At 36.5% G+C, this 27,926-nt stretch overlaps 1 long non-coding RNA gene across 1 annotated transcript; it reads left to right on the top strand.

The window, feature by feature from the left end:
- The first annotated feature begins 1,939 nt into the window (after positions 1 to 1,939).
- On the top strand, positions 1,940 to 27,926 carry LOC122238667. The gene is made up of 3 exons (XR_006217710.1): positions 1,940 to 2,306; positions 3,424 to 3,516; positions 27,647 to 27,926. It is a non-coding gene; the product is annotated as an uncharacterized LOC122238667 (long non-coding RNA).

The following is a 27,926-nucleotide window of genomic DNA, read 5'->3' as shown; positions in this document are numbered from 1 at the left end:
TAGTTTAGGCGTGACCTGCTTTGGTCAGTGAAATGTGAACATATTTGTATACAATTTGCTATGTTCCTTTCCCCATGTGTTAGTGAAACCCTTGTCAAAATGGAACTTTTGTCACCTGAATCCTTGAGTGACTATGCTCGACAGTGGCCCTCTGCTGGACGAGCATTGGACATACAAAGGAAATTTTTGTCCTGGCAAGCTCTTGAGATTCAGGTTGAGGATAGAGAAGGAGGTTGTTTGTAGCCATAATATAATTTATCCTAAACTTAATAGTTTACCTAATAACTTGCTCAAACTCCTATAGCCTGTTGGTGCCAGATATATGTCTCAAATCCAGGTCTCTCTGACCCAATAGGTCATTTTTTTTTCATTTATTATGTCTCTTGGTATTCCATGACCTGCAGAAAACTAAACTTAGTTTCTTGGTTTGCCTTTTAGTTTTGTAATAGTAATGAAAGCACTTAAGAAGTACAATCTTGATGTCTATGATTAATCCAAGATTAATAGTATGTGGAAGAAGAGTTCCTGTCATTCTCTGGTCCATGCATTTGGTCTGCAACTTAAAATATCATGAGCTCATGGCCTCTTTTCTACCTTCCTTAATTCTGAGATTCATACTATGCCAACAGACTGTTAACAATAATGTTAGCTAAAGAATGCTAATTTGTCCTGAGTGTTAGTTAATTTCTGACTGTCCTTATAGTATTCATGGTGTAAGTTGGTATATGATTTCACCTTTTTTAAGGTTAATTGTCCCTCAGACACTATGACTCTGTAAAGTCACTCCATCATCCATGTATACTTTGCTCTCTCTGTATATGCAATCACCAAATTTTCCAGGTTCTCATGTTTAAATTCAGTTGTGGGAATTTCCAAATCCACCAGCCAAGTACACTAAACAATTTAGCTGTGTAGCACTGACTACCATGACAATGAACATGAGAGATTCTGAAGTTCTTTCCTGAGGATTACCCTCCTGAAACCTAAGTAAACACAAGATCCTAGGACCCATTGTGTAAGTTTTTGAATGACTAACGGGGCAATAGGTGTTCCTACAAGATGAAAAAGACGAGGAAATTTCATCCCTTAAACTAGCAGAGTTACCTTTTTAAAGACTTGAGGTTTTCACTATTACTTGCCAAAAAATGACTGTTAGGTTACTTTAACTTTGTAAGGTTACTTTATTCATTTAGTCCCCAAATCCCTAGCCCTTCATTCAATAGTTGTTTTTTTTTTTTTTTGAAACATTTTAAGTTTATTTGTTTATAATCCTGCTTCATTACAGAAATGATCAGAGGCAATCACTATGTGTGTTTAACCTTGGCAAATAGTTGTTAAATGATACTGAGCTAACTTGTAAAATGATCTAGATGATTGTGGTAGGTTGTATAGTTGTTTTCTAACTTTCTATTTTGAAATAAGTGTAGGTTTTTAGGAAGTTGCAAAAATACTATGGAGTGATCCTATGTACATCCAGTTTCCCCCCAATAGTTACATCCTTCAAAGTTATAGTACCCTATCAAAACTAGAAAACAATGTATGTGTGTAGTTCTGTACCACTTTATTAGATGTATAGATTCATGTAAGCACCACTGCAATTAAAATAGAGACTATTACATCATCACAAAGATCTCACTCTTTATGGTCTTACTCCCCCCCTCTTCTCTCCACCATCTCTAATTCCTGACAGTCACTAGTCTGCTCATTATAATTGTGTCATTTCAAAAACATTCTATAAAGTATTATTTTTTTAAACTGATGAACATTTTAAAAGTTATTTCTCGGGGCACCTGGGGGCTCAGTTGGTTGAGTAGCTGAATTTTGATTTTGACTCAGGTCATGATCCCCCAGTCGTGGGATCAAGCCCCGTTTTGGGCTCTGCACTGAGCATGGAGCCTGCTTAAGATTGTCTCTCTCTTTCTCTCTCTCACTCTCTCCTCCACTTACACACTCTGTCTCTCCCTCTAAAATAAAAAGTAAGTACATAAATAAAAGTCATATCTCATTTGTTAATTAAAACACTCAAAATCTGGGATATCTCAAACATACCAAGATTTTTGTTCATATTAAACAATGATGATTAGTATACAAATTTGTTTTGGGATACCATTTTCAATCATTTTTTGTTTAATCTACATATGTGTTAAATTTTTAAGGTATCTTAAAGGATGAAGACTTTCTTGATGAACAGCATCAGCATTTTCTGTTGATAATAGCAACTGGCAAATAAAGACTATAATGACACTGCTGTGTAGTGTGACTCTTCCAGTAGGCCCTGGATTTGGTCTAAGACTTGCTTAATTATGGTGAGCTTTTTGGTTGTTTCATTCTGGGAGTTGGGATTTGATATAAATACAGATGTGGCCAACTTTCATTTAAAAATCCTTGAACTTCCATGTAGAACAACATGGTCATTCACTGTATTAAGCTTATATGGGTGTGCATTATGTAGGAGAATTTTACAGAAGATAAATTGCTATAAGATATATTCATTGCTGAATAGACATTTTCCAAAGAAGACATGCAGATGGCTGATAGACACATGAAAAGATGCTCAACATCACTAATCATCAAGGAAATGTAAATTAAAGCCACAATGAGATTTTATCTTACACTTGTCAGAATGGCTAAAATCAAAAACACAAGAAATGACAAATATTGGTGAGGATGTGGAGAAAAAGGAACCTCTTCATGCACTGTTGGTGGGAATGCAAATTGATACAACCACTGTGGAAAACAGTATGGAGATTCCTCAAAGAATTAAAAATAGAATTACTATATGATTCAGTAATTCCACTACTGAGTATTTATACCTAAAGACAATGAAAACACTAATTCAAAAAGATGTCTGCACCCCTTTGTTTATCACAGCATTGTTTACAATAGCCAAGATATTTAAACAATCCAAGTGTTCATCCATAGATGAATGGATAAAAGAGATGTGAGATATATATACAATGGAATATTACTCAGTTACAAAAAGGTAATGAAATGTTGCCATTTGCAACAACATGGATGTTCCTAGAGAGTATAATATTAAGTGAAAGAAGTCAATCAGAAAAAGATAAATACCATATTATTTCACTCGTATATGGAATTTAAGAAACAAAACATACAAAAATACAAAAAAAAAAAAACACACAGACTCTTAAATACATGGAACAAACTGGTGGTTGCCAGAGGGGAGGTAGGAGGGAGGAATGGGTGAGATAAATAAAGGGGACTAAGAGTACACTTACCTTGATGAGCACTCAGAAATGTGCTCATCACATTAGATAGAATTATTGAATCATTATACTGTACACCTGAAGCTAATATAACACTGTATTTTAATTATACTTCAGCAAAATATATATTAATTGCTATCTTAATTAGAAATAATCTTTTTATGCTCATCTTATGTGATGATTCCTCCCTGTTCAGTCTATCAGGTCACAATCTATGTAAGGAGCACATAGGCAACCAGTTGTCCAATGGAATGTCATTCAGCATAACAAGGAGGAAAAAAACACTAAGGTAAAAGAAAAGTGCCAATACATGCTTATAAAGAGCTAATAGAAAGTGTGTGATGTTACCTACGCTGGTGATACCAAAAGAAACAATGGTAACTATTATAAAAAATAACATGTGTAAATTTTATTCTTTGATTAACCATACTAGGGTAGGGGGTAGAAAGACAGGGAATGAAGACTTTCTGAAAAAAAGTCTACTGAAAGAAATTACTTGACCCATTTATCTGAAATCAAAACTAAGAATCCTAAGTTTTACAAGATCATCAAATGTTCAGCTACATTTTAGGGTAGGTGTGTATTACTGTTTAACAGATAAAGAAGATGGGTTACAGTCTACCCATAACTTGTTACATACCTTAAAACATACCACTTTAAGAGTCATCAATTTAGAGGGAAGATTTGAATGGCATCAAGACTCTGTTTCAGTCCTGCCCTACACCACATCTTTAAGTTCACTAAGATAAAAATATTGTTGGACTTACGATTAATTTTTTTAAAGAAAGCGAGAGGACAGAGTCTTACAGTACATGAATCAAGGCTCCAGTAAAATCTCAGTAAGCCTAGTAAGCCAAAAGGATGGGCAAGGCTGGATATAATGAAAATGAGTTGATATAAATGTAGAAGTCCAGCCTTGGGGATTAGACAGCTACCTGTACAAGGACCTCGTAGGGACCTGTGACTTGTCATCAGCAAATGTGGAAAAAGACTCGAGGCTTGTCCTAACCACTACCTTTGCAACTCACAGAGTGGCATGATGGTAAAACAAAACAAAACAAATCACTATATATACAATGACATTTTATTAATATATGATATGTCCAGAAGAGAACACATTGTCCTATTTTATGTTGGTCAGACTTTCCAAGTAGTTTTGTGTCTATTTCTATAGAGATATAAGTAAAGTAGGACATGTCTAAAACAATGTGGCCATTTGGTAAAGGAGATTCAAAGAGGTTTTGTTGAAGAGTAGGATGCATTTCTGACTTCCAACAATAAAGCACCAGAATTAAGATAGGGGTTTAGATTTGAACCTTGATGACCTCAAGGCATAACCTTAACCAAAGTTAAAGACACACAGAAGTAGAATTCAACACACACCACAAGAAAAAACTTTTTAGCCATTTTACAGAATCCAAATATTTGGAGGCAATGGGTTCATTATTGCTGGAGATACTCAAGAAGAAATTTCAGTAGCCACAATGGGTGTGTGTGTTATAGCAATGATCTAAGCAACAGAAATGTTACAATATCTTCAACCCTGAGAGTTTATTAAATGTGTATCAACAATTCCCAGGTGTACCACTTACCAATTTCTTGGCTATCACTTCTCTGGGCCTCAGTTTCCTCCTATTCAAAGGACAGAGAGGTGATAGTACTCACAGAGCTGTTAGAGAGATTAAATGAGGTTGAAGAACAATAGCAGTAACTTGATTCCAAATCTCCTCACGACATTCCCAAAATAACCTTACAATCAACAAGAAGAACAAATAAAACTACACAGGATCTATGACTTAAACATTGTTAGGGAACAGAAAACACTGCAACTTTCAAGTCACTTATGAGAAAAAAAAAAATCTGACAAAGCTCCCAATACCTGCAAACCATCTCAGTGAACCTGTATGCATAGAGAGGTGGGGTGAGGGGCCAATAGGGGGAAGTGAGACCTACAATAAATTATCAAACACACATTGGGATTTGGTAATTCGCAGCCCTGGCTACAGGGAAGGGGCTTGAAAATGTTCAAGGCTTAAAGTAGCACCCTCAGAGAGGCAGTGATTCTTGGGGAGGATTATAGAGAGAGAAAAGAGATTGTACTCCTTGGATAAGAGGTGATGGAGGGAAAGAAAAGGAGAAAATTGAAGGTCTTGCTGGGTAAGATTTGTTGATTGTATCAATGTCAATATTATGATTGTAATAATTGTGCTATAGGTTTCCAAGATGCTACCAGTAAGGAAAACTGCAGAAAGAATTAATGGGATCTCTTTGTATTATCTTTCACAATTTCATGTTACTCTTCAATTATCTCAAAATAAGTTTTATTTTAAAAACTTATTCTATTTTCATAAGGTAAAAAGTGGACAACATGAAACCATATTGTTTAGAAATTTATATTTAGGTGGAAAGACTAAAGAAAAGAAACTAATTGTTATAAGTGTCAGTAGAGTGGTTTCCTCTAAAATGGGAGAAAGAAGTTGTCACTGGAAAAAAGTTTGAGGTGGAGGTGTTTCCTAACTTCATGATTGTTACACTCTGCATATGCTTTAAAATACTCCATTAAGTTCTCCATTTATGTTTTTTAAAAAACTTACAAGAAAAGTTACAGACCACAGACCTCCAGGCCATATTTGTAAACCACACTGTTCTAGGACACAAAGAAAACTTTGATAGTTTCCATAACATGAAATACTAAAACTGATTTGACCACAATACATTAAAACTGGAAAATAAAACTAAACAAAAAATGAAAGACATCTCACTTGGAAATTAAAGATTTTTCATGAAGTAATTCTTGGGTGAAATGGGAATAAAACAAAATTAATGTATTTCTGAAAAAATAGCAATAATAAAAACACTATATACCAGAAATTATGGAATGCACTTAAAGCAATGTAAATAATTTGTAACCCTATATACCAAGATCAATAAAAATGAAAGAATAAAAATAATTAAATTCCCAACTCAAAACACTGAACAAGGAACAAAATAAGTAAATCAAATGAAATTAGAAGATGGGATTATTCGAGTTAAAATCAGAAATTAATGAAATAGAGAATGGAAAAACAGTAGGTCAAATTAATAAAAATCCTGGTTCATTGGAAAAATAAACAAAAATAGACAAAGCACTAGCTAATTTAATCAATAAAAGAAGGAGAAATCACAAATATACAAAATGAGTAATTATAAGTTGGGGATAATTATGATGCAAAAGAAAAAATTTTAAGTCATTTGCCCTTATGCAAATCAAGTCAAAAGCCTAGAGGAAATGGATAAATTTTTAAGCAAATATAGTGTACCAAAACTGATCCCAGTAAATGTAGAAAATTTAGACCAGTTTTCACAAAACTGGGAACAAATTTCTAGCTACCCCACATGATAGCATCAAGCCCAGATGATCATACAGGAGAATTCTATCAAACCTTTAGAGACCAGACAATCCTAATGATACATAAATTGTCTCAGACAATAAGAAGTCAAGAATGACTTTTGACTTCTTTTTATGAAGCCACATAAAGCATGGGTATCTAAACCTGATAAACATAGTACAAAAACCTGTAGATCAATATAATTTATGAGACTGATATAAAAATTTTTAAATAAAGTACTACTGAACTGACTCTAACAACACATTAAAAAATACAACAGAATCAAATAAGGTTTATACTAAATGTAAAAATGCTTAATATTAGATGACAAATTAATTTACCATTGTAATGTCTATGGGTAAAAATGATATGAATTTCTTTATATGTGTTGAAGAATGACTTTAGCAAAATTAAGTATTCATTCCTCATAAAAACTATCAGGAAAATAGTAAGGAATGGCTATTTCCTTACTTAACAGGGAAACATTAGAGGGATTCCCACTGAGGTCAGTAACAAAGCTAGCAAGCCCACTATCTCCACTGGTATCTAGCATTGTCTGAAGGTAATAGTCAATACAATCAGATGGGAGAAAACAACCAGAGGTACAGAAGTAATAAATAAATCTACCTCTGTTTGCAGATTACATGATAGTATACATGGAAAATCCTAGAGAATCAAAGATAAAATGAATTCAAACAATAAAATAATAAGGTAGCATGATATAAACCTAACAGGTAAAAATCAGTAGCATTCATATGCACAAATAGTAACCAGCTAGAAAATATAATGAATGCACAAAACCATTTACAATGGCAACAAGAAATATAAAATAGGAACAAATTTCACAAGAAATGCTCAAAATCTGTATGAAAAAATCTATTAAAATACTTCTGTAAGACACAGAAACAGGCTTAAAAGAATGGAAAGACATCTCTTTTTTGTATGTTTTATTTTATTTTTTGAGAGACAGAGCACGAGCTGGGGAAGGGCAGAAAAAGAAAGAGACACAGAATCAGAAGCAGGCTCCAGGCTCTGAGCTGTCAGCACAGAGCCCAATGCGGGGTTTGAACCCACGAACGCAAGATCATGACCTGAGCAAAAGTCGTACACTCAACTGACTGAGCCACCCAGGAGCCTGACATCTCTTATTCTTTATTAGCAAATCTCAACATCATCAAGATGTCAATTCTAAGTTAATTTTCAAATGTAATCTGATCCCAATAAAAATTCCAATGGGCTTTTTTATAGAGCTAGATAAGTTGGCCTTAAAATTCATATGCAAAATAAACACACAGGGTCAGAGAGGTGTGGAGAGATGGAGCAAAGGAGAAGTGAGGTAGAGGGGTAGTGTGAAAGATTCAAAACATGAGAATGGTTGACTAGCCATTGCTGTCCTTGAAGACAGAGAAAGGGGGTTGTTAGCCAAGGAATGGAGGCAGAGCTTAGAAGCTGAGAACAACCACCAGCCTACAGCCAGCAAGGAGACGAAAACATCATTTGCACAACCACATGCAACTAAATTCTGTTAACAAAATGAAAGATCTTGAAAGCTAATTCATCCTCAGAGCCTCCAAAAAAGAAGCAGACTTAAGGACACCATGATTTCAACTTTATGAAATCAGAGCAGAGAGCCAGCCAAGAGAACCCAACATATCACCTATAGAAACATACAAAGATTGAAATGAACAAAACAACAAAGTCTTCCAGGGAACATGAATAAATGTGGTGTGTTCTGGATAAAAAAAGAATTGTTAAGTTACATGGAAGTTCATCTATTTTTAAAACGTGAGAATAGTCAAGAAAATTTTTAAAGAGTATATTGAGAGAGACTTGCTTTGCCAAGATATTGAAAAATTTTCAAAGCTACAATAATTAAAATGGATAGTACTGTCTCTGGAATAGACAAATACATCACTGAAACAGAAAAGAAAGCCTACATACAAAATTATGTCTATGATAAAGATCACTATAAATGAATAAAGAATAAATTATTCTTTAATTAGTACTAGAACAACTGGTTAACAGAAAAAGAGTTAGATCTTCACCTCATACTGTACAGTAAAATAAATTGTAGCTGGATTAAAAAGTTAAACATTTTGTAGGTCAAATAGGTGAATATTTAAATAATCTGAAGATGAGAGAAAATCTTCTAAGCATTACAGGAATTTTCAAAATCCACAATACAAAGGACTGATATAAATAAAGATAATTAAAACCTTATGCATCAAAATACGCCAAACCAAATATGGAAACACATAATAGTTGGGAGGAAATATCTGCAAAATTTATGACAGTGAGAGGATTAATAGACAAAATATGTGAGACACTCTTAAATAATTAAACAAAGACTTTAATAGAAAAAATGGGAAAATATATCAAATGAAAATTCACAAAAGACATTAAACTGACTGATAAAATGCTTAAAAGTTTCAACAGCAAGAATAATCACAAAGTTTTCTAAAATGAAAGTTCTTTAGCATTGAGGGGCAATCTCTTCTGATTGAAAAGTTAAGCCTTCATGAAATGGTCCATTGGCTTTTCATAGACACATAGAATTTAGTGTCTAATTTGGTGTGATACATTTTTTGAGCTGCATTCTCATTATTTTCTTTTACTTTTATTTTTTGAGTGCTTTTTTTTTAAAGCCTTAGACTGTGTCAATGGAGTGTAAAATTCTGTTGATCAACTAAAATATGTGGTGTGAGTTTGAGATTACAAAATATCTTCCACAATTAATGAGAGAATCGTTCTCTTTTTGAAGGAACTTTATGGGGAATATAATTTTTTAAATGCTAATTTATGCCAGAAACAAAAGAAAATGTACTATGATGATAAACATAAATTCTATAGGATCCAAATTTTTTTTTTCTTAGAGAAAGCTTGCGTGCATGCATTGGGGGAGGGGCAGAGGGAGAAAGAGAATCTTAAGTGGCTCCATGCCCAGCACTGAGCCTGACACAGGGTTCAATCTCACCACCATGAAATCATGACCTGATTTGAAATCAAGAGTTAAACACTTAACTGACTGGGCCACCCAGGCGCCCCTTTTCTCTGCCTTTTTTAAAAATAGGATCTGAATTTTTAAGGCATAATAGATCTTCATGGAACACTGGGGTCAACAGATATAATTTCTTGAATCACAGATTCAAAGCAGGTGAAAATTGATCATAGTTTTACTTACTCTAATTTAAAGTAGCATGCTTTACCACGATAAAACAGGGCTGGTTTAATCTTCTCTGGTTTCTTTTAGGGGGCATGTCAGTATAGAAATAATCCCAAGGCAGAAACAGTGGGCTACAATTGTCTTGAGTTAGTTTTGGAACCATAAATACATACAATAGAGGATTCTACTAATTCAAAGAGTGATGAGATAAAAGATTGTTTTCAACTGTAAAGTCCAGAAGAAGAAGCTACCAGAACACGATGATGGCATGGTTTTCTTTCCCCCTTGGTGGGATGGATTTTTGATGAGAGATGAAAAGTAAGAAGAATGAGAAGATACTACGAACCAGGCAATAAAATTAACTTCTTTTCAAGGCTGTATTAAACTAAAATATTTTTCTTATATACTCAACTCATAAAGAGAAGGAATAAAATGGCTATCATTCTTCCATTTACAAAAGCATTTCCCATAATCCAAGTTAAGTATGATTCATTAATAATAATATAGTGAAAGTGACCTTTGTGTTGATTAAAATTTTAGTTTTATTAAAAAATAAAAATGAAAAATAACACAAGGATGGCTAGGAAATTACTGAATAGGAAGATCTGTAGGGTGGCGGGTGGCAGTGGGGGTTGGGGGACAAGAGAAAGAACTGCAACCAGCTATAAAAATGTGCTACAGTTATTAAATGGTATGGTATTGGCACAAGAAGAAGCCATCAGACCAATCAAAAAGAATAAAACTCCCAGAAAGTGATCCAACTACATATACAAATCTAGTTTATGATAAAAGAGGTATCTCAAATCACTGGAGCAAAGATGCTCTGTTTAACATATAGCATAGGGATGACTGGATAGCCACTTGGAAGAAGGTAAAAGCAGATCCATTATTTTCATCACACCCAAGAATAAACTCCAAAGGGATCAGAGATATAAATATAAAAATAAAAGTATACAAGTACCAAAAGAAAACATAAGTGAATTCTTCTAAAGTGTGTGTATAAGGAAAGGCTTTCTAGCTATGATCTAAAGTCCCAGATACAGTAAAAGAGGACGTTAGTAAATTTGACTATTTACTAGTTAAAACTAATAAAATGTTTTGCATGGCAAAAACATTAACAAAGTCAAAGACATCTGACAAACTGGGAAAAAATATTCACAGCATGTCACAGATAAAGGGTTAAATGCCTAATTGATTAAGAATTTTTTTAATTGAGGAAAAAATCCAGTAGAAATCTATTTTCACCAGTCAGATTGACAAAATTCAAAAGTTTGACAATATACTCTGTTGATGAGGTGGTGGAAAAATAGGCACTGCCGTATATTGCTGATCAACATGAAAAATAGTGTGACCGCTAGGAAGGGGAATTTGATACCATCTAACCAACTCTATGCAACAAAACCAGTCCACAACACAGAATTCCCTCTATGAATATTTCCTGAACATCTACCTCCAACAATATGAAAAACACGAATGCACAAAGTTATTCACAGAGTATTATTTGTCATTGTCAAGCGTAGGAGATTGGTTGAATAAATGATGGTACATACACACAATGGAGTACTATGCAACTATGAAACACAACACAATGGAGTACTATGCAACTGTGAAATACAATTAGGAGGAGATCTATGTGCTGGTATGGAATGATTTCCAGAAGATATTACTAGTGAAAAAAGAAAAATACATAAAAAAGTATCTAGTGAGCTAATTTTTGTGTAAAAATAAGGGGGAAACTTTCAAATTCACACAATGGCTTATCATTACAAAAAGGAACACAAGAAGCACAAACCTGAAGACAATGTAATTGGTTGTCTACAAGGGGTTGCAGAAACTGTGTAGAAGGAATACAAGAAGCAGTGAAGCATCTCAGATTATACCCTTTTGTATTGTTTGACTTTCAAAATCATATTATTATTCTACATATTCAAAAAATTAAATTAAGTCAAGAATACAAGGAAACTGTTAAAACTGAAAGCAAACTGAAACACACAAGCCTACTTGTATTTCACATGAATACTATAGCCACACTTAAGGAAGGGAGACAGGTAGGGAGGGAGGGAGAGGAACACAGTATTTGACCATATACCCTTATCTTGGGGTACATGGAGAGTGAGACTACGAATAAATCCCAAACTCTTCTTAGTACGTTGTTTATTCTAATGTCATGGGAAAAGCAATTCTGAAACTATTTTAGATGTACTAAATAAAGGATCGAACAAATGAGTAAATGGCTTGATGTTGTTGGAAACTAGAATTCTCACTATGGAAGAAGGATATACAAATATGGAAGGCTGGAAGACAAGAAAGAACCCATTGGGAGTGTATTAGAACCGGAGGTATTGGTGTAAACTCATGATTTTAGGAAATATTTACATGAAGCTTATGTGCACATATATGTACATCCACATGTGTATATGTATGGGTGTCTGTATACTGGTATGCCGGCATATACATACATGTGCATATGCATCCTGGTTCTCTTCACTGTAAAGGGCCAAAGAGCAAAGGCCAGAGTAGCAACAAGCAAACCTAGCACCCAGACTTCGGTCCCACTAAATGAAACCGAGGCTTCTAGGAGAAATGGCTGATTCTAGGACTGGAACAGGGTAGCTTAATTCCTAAAAAGATAGGCTGCCTCTGGCATCCAGCACTTGTTCTCTTCTTCAAATCCTATGAATCTGTACACATGTTCTATCTACTGTTGACATGACTCTTAGTCAATCTTTCTTGACTGCCGTAAAGTTTATTATGTTCCTCAGGTCTTTAAAGAACTTCCACCAATTCCAAATTGTCACTTATTTTTATCTTGTGTTCCTGCAAACATTCCTTTAAAGGCCATATAAAACTCATTTTTAATTTGCATCATGATAAGCTTCTCTTATTTGCAACTGGTTCCACCTTTCTACTTCCATAAAGTTGTATGACATTATAAGTCTAAAAGGTTTGCCAAAACACAAATGTCAGAAAAATTGGGCACAACTAATTAAACAACACACATGGCAGAAGCCATGCGTTCAGTATAGCGTGTTAAAAATAAAAACAAACAGACAACAAACCTCATTGGCTGAGAGGATTTGCAGTGTGGACATGCTATAAAACTCGGCCAAGACTACCTACCCTACAGGCTCACTGGCTGACAATACAACTGTTCTCAGAACACAGGGGAAAATATGGCAGAGACCAACTGCATCATAATAAATCAGACCTTTATCATTTTCCAGGTGTCCACCTAACATTTTTATTACCAGTAGCATTCACTTGGAGACTACAGCTTATGTCAGTATGTCCATGATAGGGTTCCCTCGCCCGGGGGCTAACCTACCTGAGGAAGGGCCACTAGGCAAAGGAGGCCCTCTCACCTAGAACTGCTGATGCAGAGACCGGCCTTCCATCTACCTTGAGATGGTCTGAGCTCTGATCCAGACCTGCTGACCTTTCAGAAGCAGGGGCAGAACAGTCACCAAACAGGCAGGCCATGCCTCTTCCCTTGGAGTAAGAATCCATGAGGGTGAGGAAGGGAAACAGAAAACTATTCTTCCCAGGGCTTCAGAAAAGGTGGGAGTGCCTAACTGACGAACCCAAGAAGAACCTGTGTGTTATGGCAAATTTCTAGTTCTGTAGTTTGTTAAGTGTGAGTTCACTATTCTTTTGCAGGCCCTGCTTGCTTCTGCTCCTCACTGCTAAGCCATTTCCCCTTTTTTTGTATGTGCTTTTTACAGCTGCTTCTGCTGACTAATTTTGGCACACAGGAGAGGCTCAAATGACTGTTATAAGTTTAAGGCTCATCCAATATTAATCTTAGTTATATGCACCGTATTGCCCCCAGTTTGATTGTTTGCTTAATTTGCTTTTCTCTGGATGAAAAGGGAAGGGAAACTCAAACATTACAGAGAGACAATAGATTTTCTTCTTTTCTCTGTCTATCCGTAAACTGGCTAATACAGTACTTTCAAGTGGATTATGGAAAGGATTAAAAGTGAAGGGTTAAAAGACAAATAGAAGTGGTTTCTATTGTCAGCCTCTGAAATTCGATGAACAGACTGAAAGTTCAGTTGAGGTCTATGAAAATATTAGCAGATGCCAAAAGGCCAGCAGCCAGGATTTGTGTCTTTGTGCAAGAACTGAATAGTTACCAACAGCTAGAAAATTTTAATAACCATGGAAGTGATGGAATAGTCGGTCTTATGAAAAAGAGAGTGAGAAAGAGAGAAATTTTCTGCAGTGATTAGATTTATGAACTCCTAAAAGAGTGTTCTCTACAGATTCTAAGCCCCTGAGCATGTAGATAACTGAAATATTAAGACTTGGAGATAACATTTCTTTATTTTTTTAATTATGCTGTTAGTAATAGCAGTTGAAATGAATCTGACCTAACTTGAGATCTTGTAGTGAAGCGAACTAGTATACATAATTATTAGTCAAAATTTAAGTTTGCAACAAGCTTCAAAAGTTGTATTTTTAGGTTATTCAGAATATTAATCACACAACATCTTAACAAGATGGAGATTCTTTTCTCAGTGGTAAATTTAGTTAATTACATGAATAAAATCATGATTGGCCCTCCTTAATGATTTTGTGCTTCTGAACATTTAAATTGGAAACATATTTATTTGATTCATCTTTTTAAAAAAGATATTAGTCAACATGGTAAACAATTTAGGCTACATAAATGTCAAAAGTTGAAAGTGTTCTCTATAAACAAGAATTTGCATTTTTAATATAAAACATAAGTGACAAAAACATGATTAAGACAAATATTTGGGATTTTACTTGCAGATCAAATTACAAAATGTGTAAATGTTTACTTAATGATAATTTCCTTTGTTATAATTAGAATCCATAGTTTTAATTTAGTTTTATCAGAATGAATTTATTGCTTTTATTTCTATAAGGACAACTTTTCTATTAAATCAAGTATCTTAACTGATATTTGACTGTAGTGACAGAAAAGAAACAGGAGAGGGCACTTTAGCTCTCTAACAAAATAAAACCATTCCTAAGCCCTTTTATAAATCAGTAAAACGATGAGAGGATTTGAAATATCTGGCAAAGGTTAAACAAAAATGTGAAGCAAGTTCCTCTGCTTCCCATAGCTTAATAAAATATATCTCAGGTAAATGGCAGTTTCTTTCTTTAATCATTCCATAAATCCACTGGGTAACATGAAAAACAAGTGTTCTCAGATCTGCAAATATGTGAATCCATCATTTCAAGAACACTTCATTTAAAAAAATCTCACGCTTATTTGGAAATTGCCTGATCTATTGAGTGTATTATATTTAAATAAGTAAATTTTCATAATCCAGGATTTTTGAGAAGATTGAGTTCTCTAACTATTAAGAAGTAGCGATATGAACACTGTATATGTCTTATATCTTGGTTTGATGCTTACTAATAATTAGCCTGTGCCATTAGTCATGTTTTTAGTCAGTTTACTCAAAAATTATCTTTAGCAGCAGCAGCAGCACCTCAAGGAAAGGCTCTTGCTTTCAAGTAGCTTCCACTTTGTTGTGGTTGAAAAGGTAATATTAGTATATGAAATAACAAACAATAGAGAAGATAACACACAATGAAATCTAAATGGTGTTATTCGGTGTGTAAATAATGCTAGACAAGTTATTGTAATTCCCTGGGCCTCAGCTTTTACATTTTATGAGGTTCTGGACTTGATGAACTGACTAAAACATTGACTGACATCCATTCTTACTCTGTATATTATTCTATCAAATTTGATTATCTAGTGCCCAAGCCCTCAATACATTTACTGTGGTTCTTAACCATGAGATTATAAAGGCCCACTTGAAAATCTTACAGAAGATATGGAGCTTATCCTCCTGAAAAATGCTCTAATATATTTCTTACTCAAAATGAGTAAGATTCATTTCAAGAGGTTCAGGGGCCTTCAGAAATCAATCTACAGACTCCCTAGTGGGTTGTTTAGCCTAACAAATTCCTAACTGCAGCAAGAATCTCTGATAGAGGCACACATTATACAGTTCTTACATACATTGGGGGTTATTCCTAGAAATTGCATATGGTGGTGTTGAGTCAAGAGGGGTGATGAGGTTGCAGAGCAAGGTATGCCACGACAAGCAATTTGGAACTTTATCCCATAAGTAACAAGAGGCATACTAGAATGTTTAAACACACAAGTGGAAGTATGCATTTTAAATAGCAAAATCAGAGAATAAAATGTAAAATAAACAGAAGAAGAAAGACAGGAAGCAAGGAGATCGTTAGTTTGTAGCACAACAAACTGGGTGAGGCATAGTGAGAGCCTGTTTAAAAATCTTTACAAAATTAGGGATTTAGGGATGTTCCCTTTTCTAAGATAGGCCTACTTTGATTCTGTATAATAAAAAATGGGACAGAAGTTTTCAAACACCAAAGGACATTTTGAAACTGGACAAAGATTTGTTCTCCAGTTCCATTTATTTTCTACTCAGGACAAGTAGATACTAGCGGCCTTGTAGAATACCCTAGATGGAGTACTGCAAAAGTCCAAGCAGCCTAGGATCCACCAAGGAGGTATGGCATACTCCTCCTAAAAAGGCAGACCTGGAGGACTTTGCTTCCCATTCACATCAGGGGCAGTGGCAGGTGTTCTGTCCCTTTTCATTATATCCCTTAGGGCATAAGTGGCTGGCAGAAATCATGGGCTACTCATAATGTTATTTGAGGCTAGACCAATGAGGAACTATCTCTCCATTCTGTAGTAGCCAAAAACAATAAGCAATCAAAATTTCTAGATGGGGACATTTCTCAGACAACCATATTTTAATGAAAAAGTGTGTGTGTGTGTGTGTGTGTGTGTGTGTAGATTGTCTTCTAAGAAATTTGTACACAGATCCTGATATTGCCATATATTGCCAAATCCCATTTGTTTTCTATAAGAAAAGGAAAATGTAGTTAATTAAATGTTGAGGATTGGATACAGAAATGTTCTTATTCTTATAAAGGGGAATTTGGCCAAAAGCCCCCAAGAGTCAGGGCAGAAACAAAACAGAGTCAGTGGCATTGGAGAAAATAGATTAGATTCAAACATCAGTGTATTGATTGTATTCAGAATTCAGTATTTAGTTAGATGTGGGAAGTGAAAGCAATGGTTCCAAAGTCTCTATAGAACAAAACCCACACACCTCATTCAAGGCACTTCACAGTCCAGCCCAACTCACTGTCCAGTCTCCTGCTCCCACTTAGTCTGCATTCAGTGACATCAGACTGCTAAACAAACCTCACACCTTGTTGTGTCTGTGAGTTTGTGCACATTGTTACCTTGGCCCAGAATGCCCTCTTCATGACTCTCTATCTGATGAAATCCTATCCCACAAATCTCAGCCCCAAAGCCACCTTCTGTGTTAAGCCCTTGTTAAGGTCCTCTGCCCACTTCCTGAAAAAAAAAAAATCACCCCTTTCTCTGGGCCACCTACACACCATCCATGTGTGCAATGATTTATGGGAGTATCTTTCACATCTTTCTTTTCCACTGCATTGTGAGCTCTTCAAAGAAGGAGCCTGGTCTAATTCCTTTTGTTTCCCAAGCTTCCAGCACGATGTCAGCACATGACACGGAGTTGATCAGTATTTCTTAAAGAAAGGGAGAGAGAAAAAGGAATTCCAGTTAAAAGGCTATTATAGTAATCCAGACAGCCTCTTATAAGCCTAATTATGAAAAATGGCATTGGGAATGGAAATTCATAATTATGAAAAAAAAATAGATTCAAGTAGCCAAGTGATTAAATGTAGAGAATGAGAGAGAAGAAGGATTCGAAGATGATTCTGACCAAGTTTTCTGGCCCAAGAGACAGAAAGAACAAAAAGAGATGATATTGAAAACATAGAGTAAGAAGGGGACAGAAAATGAATTACTGTTTCAGAACATGATATGCAGAGGAACATCCATTTTAAGATGCTCAGCAGGTAGTTGTATATTCCAATTCAGAGCTGATGCTTTAAGAAAAGTTTGGGGCTTAAAGCACAGCTGTGGAGGTTATGGTATGGATGATATTGAAGAGGAGAGGACCAATGCCTGGATTTGGGGATTCTGCCTCTATTTAAGAAAAGAGGAAAAGAATGGAGGCAGTGAAGAAATCTGCGAAAGGCCAAATGAAATGATCCAAGAAAACAGATGGTCACAGGAGCCAAGAAAAGAGCAATTTTAAAAGAGGGTGAGGCCAAAGGTACAGAGAGTGTTGAAGATGAGCCAGAGATGGACGGATGGAGCCTCTGTCACTGTAAAGGAGAGCAGCCTCACCAAACAGCAGAACAGAGCTGGAGCCAGTGAGGAAAGGGAGTAAAGACAGTGTGACCTGTTCTTGAAAATGTTCATAACAGGGATGAAGGATGTTTCCATACATTCTGTAAATTATTTCAGGTTGTGACCTACATTGTCTTTTAATTGAATGTTGGCTTTAATCAAGTTTCATTAAAGTGTCGACTGCCCATAGCTACTAAGATAATTTTTGCTTTTTTAATTTAAGAAGTTAGAAATAGAATCTATGTATAGGCCTGGAGTTGAGATTGAGAAGCAGTTTGAGGATTCACTGATACTGTCTTTTAAAGTGTATCATTTAATTTTAAATAAGAATCAACTCAGTTTTGGTTTTTCCCTAAAGATGAACCCAGAAGACCTTTAGGACCTTAAATAGTCCCTTCCTCAAGGAAAAAAAGAAAGCAAGAAAGAGAAAAAGAAAAAAGAAAGAAAGTCTTCCATTAAATCCAGCTGAAATTGTGTATTATCAATTGATCTAGGGCTGGGCCCTGAAATAGGGTCAGGGTTTAACTGTGAGCCCTATACACTTGAAGTCATTATTTCTCACTTGGCTTTCTCCTCCTATCTCTCTAGATTGCAGGATGTATTATTTAATGTAGCAAAGGGAGAATCAAAATGTCTGCCTTCCTCGCAGCTGAGTACTTTTTATTATCTCTTTCCCTATTTTTTTACTGAGGAGATCTGTGGATTTCGGATCATAATCAGTGAGACTTGTGGCTGTCTTTATCCAGTACCATGCCTGTCCACTAGGTTAATGCCATCGATTTTAGAACTGAAAACCTGTGTGTTTTAATTTGGTTTTAGCCAATTATGTTTGAAATCTATTTTCTGAACTGGTTTTGGGAAATGTATTAAGATCTACTGAAAAAGCCAACTTGTCAGAGATCAAAAAATATTAACTAAATAATACAGGCAGGGTCATTTTACTCTGTCAGTGACTTTCTGGAAGTTATACTTGATGAATTTCTGCAAAGGAAGTATTCCCTTCCCTGGGGGAGAAACAGGAAGCCAAGATGAAAGAATCTAAAAGGGACAAAGAAAACAGAGGGAAGAGATTTCTCCTTCTGGGAATAGCAGATGAGGCAATTGCTGATGAAAAGCAATTTTAAGAAAAGCCGTGCTTACAGGAGTATATGTATTTAGATATAACTGAATTGTGCATTTTGTTCACATACATATCAATGTCTCCCTGCTAGAACGTATGCTACAAAAGGGCAGGGATTTTTTTTAATTTTGTTCACTTATATGTCCTGAGCACCTAGTACAGGGTCTGGCATGGCATAGTAATTTTTTTTTATTTATCAAAAACCCCCAAGCCCTGGGAGCATTTCACTTTCCTACCACAGAGGAGCTCTCTTTGGCATTCCTCAGCCTGTCCCTGACTCCTTACCCTCCTCTCCCATCCAGCCCACTTCTAGTGCAGCTCACTCCCCTGGAGAACACAGCCCACAGGAGAGCAGCCCCTCTCTGCTCTATAGTTTAGGGAAGAGAATCCTCCATGTGTCTTTTGTAAAAGTGAAAGAAAGAGGCCCATAGGCCACATAGCTGGTGGGGGGGACAGAGATAAAAAAAACAAAAACAAACTGGACACCAAGCTTTGGACTTAATCCAAACAGAGACACTGGATATTAGCATGACTTCTGTCAGACTTCGGTAAGTATTGCGGGCTCTATACCTAAACCACAATTTTTTTTTTACTTATTTATTTTTTAATCTACATCCAAGTTAGCATTTCATACTATGATTTCAGGAGTAGATTCCAGTGATTCATCCCCTACGTATAACACCCAGTGCTCATCCCAACAAGTTCCCTCCCTCTAATGCCCCTTACCGATTTAGCCTGTCACCCCATCAACAACCCCTCCAGCAACCTTCTGTTTGTTCTCTGTATTTAAGAGTCTCTTTTGTCCTTCTCCCTGTTTTTATATTATTTTTGCTTCCCTTCCCTTATGTTCATCTGTTTTGTATATTAAATTCCTCATATGAGTGAAGTCATATGATGTTTGTCTTTCTCTGACTGGCTAATTTCACTTAGCATAATACCCTCTAGTCCAACCACATAGTTGCAAATGGAAAGATTTCATTCTTTTTGATTTCTTTTTTTTTTTTTTTAATTTTTTTTTCAACGTTTTTTATTTATTTTTGGGACAGAGAGAGACAGAGCATGAACGGGGGAGGGGCAGAGAGAGAGGGAGACACAGAATCTGAAACAGGCTCCAGGCTCCGAGCCATCAGCCCAGAGCCTGACGCGGGGCTCGAACTCACAGACCGCGAGATCGTGACCTGGCTGAAGTCGGACGCTTAACCGACTGCGCCACCCAGGCGCCCCATCATTCTTTTTGATTTCTGAGTAATACTCCATTGTATATATATACCACATCTTCTTTATCTATTCATCTGTCGATGGACATCTGGGCTCTTTCCATACTTTGGCTATTGTTGATAGTGCTGCTATAAACATGGGGGTGCATGTGCCCCTTTGAAACAGCACACCTTAAACAACAATTTTTAATTATGTGCCCTTTCCTGTTAAACAGGAATCTTGTTGTTTTGAGTGCCCCAGGACAAAAGGTAAAGGTTTTGGTAAAAAGCTGATGTATTTAACCTCTGTGGACAATGTTCACACCTCCCCAGCCCCTTACTGAACAATAAGAGTGGCTACAGTATTGTACGGAGGCAAGAAACTAAGACACAATTTTACTATATTCTATTACCTGTGCCTGTATACACTTTGGCTGGTAGAGTCACACTGGCCAAAGAGTAGCAGCTTTCAAAATGTAATGAAGTGGGAGAAAAAAGAACTTGTGTTTTCTGTACCTACAAAGACCCTCTTATCCCCGTGTAGTGGCCACGAAGACCACTGCTCAGATACCCTTTCCAGAGTCCCTAAACAGGGAACGTTTGCTGGGCAGCCTCCAGGGGCCACATCTCCGAATCTGCCACAGCATTCATGCCTGGAACAATGTTCCTCCCACCCTCAGCTTCTCCCAGGCAGAGCTGGGGCAGGCAGAGTCACTAGCTGCAGGCCATCCTGCCTTATGGGGAACTCTTCTAATGTGCAGCCTTTGCTCAAGGACTTTCAGTTGGCCTTCGGGAGACTTTTTAGAATAGCACTGTGGTCTGAGACTCTTCCTATCGAATCCTTCTGCTTTTCACAGGTGTCAGATCAGCTTCCAGGCTGAGAGGGTCACCTACCAGCTACTGCTCCCTCCTTTTTTATCCCTTGCTGGCATTTCCTCCCAGTGTATCTTTTGCACATCTAATCCTGCCTTGACACTAGCTTTTTGGAGGACTTGAACTAATACACCTCCAAGACCCAATAGATCCTGCTAATTCACAAAATTCTTGAGTATTAATATTACAGAAAGATACTAGGGGGGAAGATGTGATCTCTTAAAAGCCTTATGAGGGGGAGGGGGCGGTTCCTTGGTGGCTTAGTCGGTTAAACATTGGACTCTTGGTTTCAGCTCAGGTCATGATCTTGCAATTTGTGATTTCAAGCCCTACATCAGGCTCTGTGCTGAGTGTGTAGCTTGCTTGGGATTCGGTCCCTCTCTCTCTCTTCCCCTCCCCTGCTCGCTCTCTATCTAAAAAAATAATAAATAAATAAATAAACATTAAAAAAAATCCTTATTGGGGATAATGTACACCTGAATGTAGGTGGCAAATGCCATCTCTGATCATGTCAGTGAAGGAGGCTCTTGACCTCTGCTTCATAGGTGACTTTAGGAGTTCTTAAACCCTTTAAATTTGTGTGTATGATGTTGAGGGGGTGCACAATTCTCCCTGAAGAAGATCTGCAGCTTTCCTCACATTGCTCTACAAAATTCTCACCAGTGGCAACTGTCAGTTAAGTCAATCATTCAAAAGTCGTATTAACATGAAATCTGTATTACAGTGTAACTTATTTAATGCAACAACAATAATCATGCCTCTATTTTCTAGCCTTAAACTAAATGTCATCTTTAAAGCCCTGCAAACTAAGACTCTAGTACAAAGGTAATCAGTACTGTGCTCTTCTAATACCGAACTTGAAAAGAAGCCATGCTCTAATTTAGGTAGTTATTGGCATAAAAGAAATAAGTAATTGAAAAATCGATAGGTTGGTTTGTCCTATTAGAGGAGGGAAAATCAGTAGCAGATGCTTCAACTCTTAGCCCAGACAATGCTTGTAGTTAATCCGCTGGAAGATAGTGAAAAAAGGACCTCTAGCAGCTGTTCTCAAGGAGAAGGTTTATGTCAGCACCATTCACATCAACTATACGCAGAACATTTGTGTCAGCAGCATAAATGCTGACATGTCAGCAGCTCTGTTTTATACCCCACCCCCAAAATGTGTATAGTTTAATTAGACCAAAGACAGGGAATGGTTTGTTGATAGCTCAACCTGGAAGTAATGACTTCCTCAGAGAGATATTCCTGCCCCACCCTGGGGAATCATCTAATATGTGTCACTGAAAAACCAGCCCCTCATGGCTGTTCTCTGCAGGAAACTATTCTCATAAAGTAATCACTTTACCCCTGAATCCAGTGGAATGCTTACTATAAATCAGGATAAATAATTTGGACACTCCCAGAACTCCATGCTCTGCTACTACCAACCTCAGCCAGGCACTCTGAACTTATCCCAGTGCAGGCCTATCTTATCTCTAGGCTCATTTTAAATATGACAAAGACAGCTTCTGCAGGGAGAACTAGCAGGTGAACAGAACAGCCCTATCATCCACTGGTAGGCTGGGATAAGCAAGTCCTTAAAGGGGAGAACAAGTTCCCCTGAAGGAAGGGTAGACCCATGAGCAGCAAAAGGCTTCAGAAGTGGGGGATACAGATCACTCGCCCTCTGCCCTTAAATGTTCTTTGGATGTATTTGGCCCTTGCCTTGGCAGAAAAGTTCTCACTCAGTACTCTTGATTTCTCAATTCCTGGTAGTATTGAATGATAATTTTAGGAAGCAACTAAAGTTCATTCTTGGAAAACCAGGATCAGAGATTTTGTGGGGGCAGGGAAGGGCAATGGATGTATAGGTTGCAATCTTTTTAGTCACCAAGGGGAAGAGGAGAATTAAATCCAGTAAGTTTTAGAAAATATTGAACCCTTTGAACCCCTCTCCATGAAGAGCCAGGTAGTGGGAATAAACATCAGAGAAGAATTAAAAACCATGCTCAGACTTTTGAAGAGAAACCAGAGATTTTCCTATGATGATGACAATCTGATAGTAACTTCTGACAAAACAGATTTATTACCTCCAGCTGAATTCCTTCCTGACCTCTGGCTGAGTTCATTACTTATATTTCTTCCTCTACTGGAACCTTTTCTTTTTTTAAAAAAAAGTAGTCATCTACATTGTGAATTAAACATCTGTTTTGAAATACACACACCCACTTTTAAAGCATTATTCTTCATTGTAGAGATTTAATGGGGTAGTCAGCAAGTCTAATATAGTCATCATGATTTAGACCAAGTGTGGGCTCTTGTCTGGGTATCGTATATTTACTAAAAAATCTTTACACCAGGATCCTGACAGAGACCCAGAAAGGGTTTTGAATTCTCAGCTTGGGGCTGCCAGTGTCCTCAACCAGTAGCCCTTAATGCTCCCCAGAATGCCCATCGGCATAACACCATTGGTTCTAAATTGTTTTTTTTAAAAAGGAAAAGCATAAAAATCTTTGCTTTCAGTTTGACCAATGTCTGTTGCACATTTTAAAATATACTCTCATAGACATAATTCTGTAAAAGCCAGAGTTATGGACATGAAGATCAGAGTAAAATGTATTAGGTGTCATATGTTACTTTGTTAACACAGAGTAATAATTTTACTTGCACTGAATCTTTTTGAAGGATCACAAATTGGTTTACTGCTGTCACTACAGAACCGCTCTTCGATCTGAGAAATTATAAAGGATACACAAAACATGTACACAAAAGATGAAAGAAGGGAAATGTTTTCCTTATCTAATAAAAAGGAAAAGGGAGTGTCACAGGAAATTATAGACTGCTAAACTTATATGAATACCAGAGCAAAGATCAAATGAGTCATTATATATTGCATAAGATATATAGCAAAGAACATAACTTTTTGAAGAGCATCATCCTAACAAAAACTGTGTGGGGTGTTTTGGGGTGTTTTTTTTTTTTTTGGCTTTTTTGAAGAAATGATATGAACAAAGCAGTTTTAATACCTGTAAGGTTTCTAAGTCCACTGTGTTGAAAGAAATATAGTGCCATAGACTATGAGTAAGAAGACATGGATCTAGGGGTGCCTGGGTGGCTCAGTTGGTTAAGTGTCCGACTTTAGCTCAAGTCATGATCTCACGGTCTGTGGGTTCAAGCCCCATGTTGGGCTCTGTGCTGATAGCTCAGAGCCTGGAGCCTGTTTCAGATTTTGTGTCTCCCTCTCTCTCTGCCCCTCCCCCGCTTGTGCTCTCTCCCTCCCTCCCTCTTTCTCTCTGTCAAAAATAAATAAACATTAAAAAAAATTTTAAAAAAAGACATGGATCTAGCCTTGTCTCTTCCATGGAGTCTCCATGGAACTCTGAGTAAATCACTCATCCTTTATTTCTTGGATTCTCCTCCAGTAAAATCAGGTAGCAATTCCTACTGGTCAATGTCTCCTGGACTAGAACTGTTAAGAAGCTTAGAAGTGGGGTCCAAAATCCCAGGCATATTCATGTCTTAAATACATGATACCTAGGGTGACTGCTTGCTTCAGAGAATACCCACCTGCTGGAATTAGCCCCTTTAATGCAGAAAGTTTGGGATAGAAATTAATCATACCAGGACTACATCCTATTCTTTTTGTCTACAGCTAAATAATGAAGGCACAGACATTTGATTCAAACTGAGCTGATCAAATTTTCTCAGAACACAAATGGAGAGCTAGAAAGGCAAAAAAAAAAAAATGGGAATGGTCAATCTAGAGGGTCATAAGGCATTTTGTAAATTGTGAAATAATAGAATAGATTATAGGACAGTAAGCTTGGCCTCATGCGTTGGAGTAGAATTACTCTTGATGGCTTGCACAGCATTTCTTTTGTGGAATTGTATGAGACTGGGCCAGGATAGTGCTGACGCACTGATCTGAGAACCCTACATATCACATTGGTCCCTAAAAGTGGTCAAAAAGCATTACTAGTAGGAAGAATAAAGTTTGTTTTGCGAGGCTTTTGTTTCATATGTACATTTATATAACTTATATAGATTCATAATATACATAACTAATATTTGTATAATAGCTAGAGATGTTTCTATAAATACTATGTTTATATTATACATTTATATTTATATATACTGATATATAATAAATTTCTTCTTATTGTAAATCAGTAAAAACATATTGCCCTTTGTGGGGCGCCTGGGTGTCTCAGTTCATTAAGCATCTGACTCTTGATTTCAGCGTAGGTTATGATCTCACAGTTCGTGGGTTCCAGCCTGCATCTGGCTGACAGCATGGACCCTGCTTGGGATTCTCTCTCTCTCTCTCTCTCTCTCTCTCACTGTCTCTCTCTCTGCCTCTGTCTTGCATGCACATGTGCTTTCTCTTTCTCTCTCTCTCTCTCTATGTGTATATATATATATATATATACACACATATATATACATACATATATATACATATATATATATATATATATATATATATAGGCAGAGCCAGAAACTCTTAAGTTCCAAATGGAACAAGTTGTAAATGGAGACAAGACACACAAACTTCAGCTCACAATTGCATCTCTTAAACAAGGCCAAACAAATGATCACCTCAGGGCCCATTCAGACATCTGAGTCTGATCATTAATGCAAAAATCCAAAAGTATGACCTTCACATTTCATTACCTCTACCCCATATTCCATTTTGCACTGGCTTTTAAAATTCTGTCATGTTATTGATCAATAATTGAATTATAACATTATAATCTAATAAATTAAACTAGATCTTTTAAATCCATATGGAAAATAAACTTCAAGATAAGTAAAAAATCAAAATTTCAAACAATTTTACATTTGCATGACTCCTAGAAATATCAAGTATATTTTTAAATCTTCCTTAATCCATTCAGTCAATCGTGTTGCACGTCAACATGTTAGCCCTGTCAGTGCCTGGCCAAGCCTGAAAGAATCAAACTCTATGACTCAGGGCTAAAAGGATAGTTTTTAATGCTTGAAAAGCTGTCAACTACCTCATGATTTCTTCTAGTTTACGGGTGCTCATTATAGTAGTATTCGTCGCTCTTAAAAATCCATCCATGACTTACTGTCAAATATACTTCCTTCAATTAAAAGGTATCCTCCCTGATAATGTTTCCAAAAGTATACTCCCTTTTTCTTTAAAAAGTGTGGAGTTATTAACAACTATGAGAAAATAGACTTGATCATCACATTCTTTGACAAATAGCATCACTCTGCCTACTCTTTTCTTTGAGACCCCCACAACCTTTTTATGTTCATGCTGTCTGTGTGTGTTTATGACATCCATCACCATGAGCCATACCTGCTAGGGTAAAGATACAGCACCATAGGGAGAGACATTGCTGGCCAAATCCCTTGTAGATTATGTCAGAGTGAATGATGATGCTGGAAGCATGTAGAAGAACAGCAGAAACTGTGAGAGCCTGGGATACTTTATCTAGATCAGAATTTGTGCAAAGCTGCAGTGCTGAGTATTTCTGGAACATTTTTCATATTCAACCGAAGCCAAAATTTTATCTTTAAAGCCAAATCATTCCACATCCCAAGTTACTGAACTAACGGTATTTTTCAGTATTTGTTATCCAGTCTGATGGGTACACAATAATTCAATACTTCTAGGAGAGCATCACAGTATTATACGGAAATGATATAAAAAATGGGAAGATACAATATTGGCTTATGACTGCCAATAGCTTTTTTTCAGAGAGGGGAACTGTTGTGTTCTCTGTTACCTTTATTCCAATTTTTTTTTAGCATAGCTTCAAGGCCCTTAATAATTTCTTATCTTCCATTATTGCTTGGTTAATGTGGCTCTTTAAAACATACTGAACATCACATCCATTCGCAACCATTTTCAGTTTGCAATCACCTTAATATGCCATGATCCAGGTATATATGAACAAGTAGGCATGCATGGAGGAGAGCCATTTGGCTATGGTGGAACATTTATAACCACTTCAAAGTTAGGCTTTTGCATTATTCTCCAGATGATATTACACATACAGCCACATAAATACACTGACAGGATATTCATCAAATGTTTATCGTACGATTTTTAATATGTCCCATCTAGGCCTCAACTGCTTGGATGGCTTTTTAAAATAAATCCTGTGATTTCTTTTGAACAGCACTTTTTATATGTGTTAATGGTTTTAATTGATTAAAGGTAAACATTTAAAATTACCACAATTTGCATAAATTTGTTTTGGCATTTCTTCAGTTTGAATAATCTGATACTCTCAGTAGTTAGACATGGCCACAAGCTCTGCGTGGTTCTTTCACACATCACTGCCTTGGAACTTGCCGTGTCATTTCTCCCCTTTGCTATTCTTAAAGAAGCAGTTCCAAGCAGAAATAGTGATTCCCTCCTCTCTGCTCTCTTGGTACACATGTTCATTAGGTCCATCACATTCTACATTATATGTTTTTACAGGTGCATGTCTGTCCTCTGTGCACAGTGAAGATTCAAAGGCAAAGATATTATTACCTTTCTTAAACGCAAATCACCACAGCAACAGATGTTCTTCCTTCCCCTCCTAACAAGGCCAGCTGGTCCAGAGGGCCCACTAAACACCGGCTGGTTGGCATCTCTCAGAATGTCTGCATACCTCAGTTGTCCCTTTGGAGTTGTATGCTAATCAAGAGTCACTTGCATTTATTGCCACAACTGTATGCCACTTTTATTTATTTTGATTAATTAATTATTTTAATTT

The sequence above is a fragment of the Panthera tigris genome, chromosome B2 (assembly GCF_018350195.1).
Source record: "Panthera tigris isolate Pti1 chromosome B2, P.tigris_Pti1_mat1.1, whole genome shotgun sequence".
NCBI lineage: Eukaryota > Metazoa > Chordata > Mammalia > Carnivora > Felidae > Panthera > Panthera tigris.
The sequence above is the reverse complement of the archived record's forward strand: the minus strand, read 5'-3'. Positions and strand labels throughout refer to the sequence as shown.